General features: G+C 35.1%; 1 pseudogene; it reads left to right on the top strand.

The window, feature by feature from the left end:
- Positions 1-219: 219 nt before the first annotated feature.
- Positions 220-3,388, top strand: LOC143538473 (ribonuclease II, chloroplastic/mitochondrial-like; annotated as a pseudogene).
- Positions 3,389-3,649: the final 261 nt, after the last annotated feature.

Here is a 3,649-nt window from a genome sequence, read left to right as displayed (position 1 = left end):
GCTTATTGTGAAACTTTTAATTTCAAGCATAGGTCAAGTTGAGTTTTGTACAGTTGGATTAATTAATTAACAAACCACAGGTTGGATTGGATCAGTTGAGCTCAAGTATCAAATTGTTGTAGGTTGGATTGGATCAGTTGGTTAAATTAACTAAACCATGGCCCAACCAAGCATGGATCAGTTGGATTGGTGTGAGTTAACTTCAGTGTGCATGTTAATATGAAGCTTAGGGATATAGGTTTGAAGTCAGCAAGAAAGTCAACAGTTAATCAGTCAGTTAGTTAATAGTTAATAGGCTAGTTAATCACTTAATTGTTGCAGGATCCTACACTCGTTGAGTTTGCTTGGCTTGAGCTTCTTGAAGGGAACACACCAGTAACAGTTGAAGATTTAGCTGAGGCATGTGTGCTTGAATGTAATATTTTGTTGTTTCATTCCCTCTTCATTGACTTTCATTTTACATTCTTGCAGATGATTTTTGGCAGTGCCGAACCTGATGAATGCTACTGTGCACATTTGTTACTTCACAAGGCGTTGCAGCAAAGGCTCTTTTTCAGTTTATGGTCCCCGGCCAACTGTTCAGGTATGCCTTTTAATGGATTCCTATTGCATGCAATTTTCTTGTTATGACCAATAGTCGAAACCTCTTTAATTTAATTCTGGTGGGCATACATTTTTGTGACGAACCTTGGCCCTCTATCTTACACTTTTCTTCGTCAAACCCAAGTTGCAAATGTATTTTTTGCTAGTTAGTTTTATCAAATATGTTGTCTCTTTAATCATTATAAGTGAGTAAAAGATATATTTTTTATCAACAATTATTTAGGTAGAAGAAATCAAACGTAGAGTGCTTGCCAAGGAGGCAGCTGATAAGGAACCAGAAGAGTTTGTACTGCTGTTAAAATCTGCAAAAGCAATGCCACCACATGGCCAACCGTCAAAATGTTCCTGGAAAGCTGAAGATAAAATGTGGCTCAAAATCAAATCTCTTGAAGCTTTTGCTATAGATGCTTGCAAAGATGATGCACAATGCTGCTGGAGCGGTAATTTTCTATACAGGGCCGTCTCCGAGGATTTAAATACCTCGGCCGAGCTGGAAAAAAAAGGCCCATAGCCTTAACGAGTAACGAAATATATAAGCTAATTTTTTAAAACGAGGCTTAATGTTATAACAATAAACATAGAAAAATATATTATTAAAATCAAATACCGTAATAATTAACGATTAACCAATGATTCGTGAAACTCTCCTAAGTCCTAACATTGGGAAAAAAAGTAGCTTGGTCCTTGGTGGCTAGCTTGGTCAACCGTGGAGGAGCCTAGTGGTTAACAACGAACCAACAGTGGTGGTCGGCTGGGTTGGTCGTTGTTCAGCATTCGCAAAGAAGGAAGGAACCAAAGAGAAATTTCAATCGACCGCTATTTCTTTTATTTTGCATCGAGTTTTTATTTAATTTTTTTTAGTTTTTAGTTTAGTTTGGACCCAATAATTTAAACTTAATTAAATGGATTATGGATAAAAAAATAATTCCGGGTCCAATAATTATAAGATGGTAAAGAGCAATTCATATTTTATAAGTTTAATATTTTTAAATGTATATATAAGAAATATAGATATAAAAAATTTTGGCCCCTAAAAATTACGTGCCCCGGCCGACGGTCCAACCGGCGCCACCATCCAGCCGGCCCTGTTTCTATGTACACACACCCAAATATATTTAGTTTGTATCTTTTTTTAGTAACAGAGCCGATGTATAAAGTCTTACTACCTTTATATTGTATGTGGCTTTAGTTATGTACTTATGTGTAAGTTCTGGAAGTTTTTATGTGGAACAAAAAGTAACAATGAGTCAGTGACACCTGTGTTTATGTTTACGTTTTATCAGATCCTGAAGTCGATGGGGCTACCAAAGACACCAGGTTCAGCAGTAAATCTTGTCACAGATATCGTGCATTTCCCAGTACATGTCAATCTTGATCACCTGAAGTTCAACATACGTTCCAGTTATCCAGATCATATTATGTCAGCTGCTGAAAATATTCTGCAAGAATCACATGATCCAGGCAAGGCATTTTGATTTTTATATCTAGAAATGTTATGAGATCTTTCTCTCTTTTTGTTAATTACTATTTGATTGGTTTCCATCCACAAGGGCAGTATTGGGATCTGAGGGTACGGTATTGAAAACTCAAGTGGGAAAAAAAGTTACATGCTAATAAATAGAAAATTATGAATGTGATCTTCAAACTTTTTGTAGTTGTGGAGATTTGTATAAAATTGCTTGAAATAGTCATATAAGGTCTTAAAGTTGAAGTTTCAGCTCCCTTTTTTACCAATAAACTTGCATTTGACTGTAGGACAATAGGATAGATCTGGCACATTGAAGGTATATGCAATTGATGTAGATGAAGCAGATGAGGTACATATGCTTTGTTACCTTAATTTCATCATTTACTTGACATGCTGAGTTCAGTTTTTCTCCATTTATATGCATATGAAATTGATGCATGCTTACTAACTACAGAGTACAGACACATTTATATTTATACCAACTACAAATGACAAATTTCCACAGCTTGATGATGCGATTGTTAAGTGCAACAAAGTTGCAAGATGGGCATATTAAAGTTTGGATATGTTGCTGATCCAGCTAGCTTTGTTAAGCCAGGCAGCCTGATAGACAGGTACATTTGGTTTCATACAACTAACTCATAGCTATAATAACCTTAATGTTTGCTTAGGTTGTTAGACATGGTTTCTCTGTAGAGAAGCATTGCACAAAGGAACATCTGTTTTCTTACCAACCGCCAGCTATTCAATGCTCCCCCAGAAACTTGTGAAGCAAGGAACAATTTGCAGGGCAGTTATGGTATCAGTCGTATTGCATTTTGATGGCAGGTAAACAATTATTATTACTTAATATAAAGATATAATTTGTTTATAGTTTCTTTTTGTGATATTACTATATTACTTGATAACGGTATTGCAGAATATTCAGTGAATAATTCAATTATTAAACCAACTTATATGTTAACGTATGAGAGTGCATCGGTGCTTCTTAATCTGAATCTGGAAGAAGAGTTGGAACTGAGGATTCATTGTTGCTGAGGCTGCACGCCTTCGGCTTCAGTGGTGACGTGGACAAGTTTGTTAACTCTTAAAATCAATATTTATTTATTTAAAAATGGATAATTATTTATGAATATTAATAATGGCGTGCAATTAGAAGCTAGAATAAAGGTGGACAATCCTGACGATCAATCAGGTTATGTTGAAGACCAAACGGACCCTGCTAGGCAACTTGTATCTGAGATGATGATACTGTTGGATATTGGAATACTTCAGAAGGCAGTCGAAACAAAGAAAGTTTCGCGCGTTGATCCCTAAATTCCTCAAAGATCGTAACGCATCTTTACTACCTTTGGAGGGAAAAACATGTTGGAAAATTTTTGTAAAAAAGAATATGTATATATATATATGTTTAAACTTTGAATTATTTTATTCAAGGTTAGTCAATTAGTCAAAGCTATTAAAATGTCCTTTAATTTGGTCAAAAAAAATTAAAGTTTTGGTTAATGGTTCTTTTAATTTGATCAAAAAATTAAAGTTTTGGTTAATGATGGTTGAATGGTTTCAACCTTCTACTAG

This window comes from Bidens hawaiensis, unplaced genomic scaffold (genome assembly GCF_021521415.1).
Source record: "Bidens hawaiensis isolate Kalapana, Puna unplaced genomic scaffold, B.hawaiensis_p1.1 tig00011632_1, whole genome shotgun sequence".
Taxonomy (NCBI): domain Eukaryota; kingdom Viridiplantae; phylum Streptophyta; class Magnoliopsida; order Asterales; family Asteraceae; genus Bidens; species Bidens hawaiensis.
Note: the sequence above shows the minus strand (reverse complement) of the source record. Positions and strands in the feature narration are given on the sequence as shown.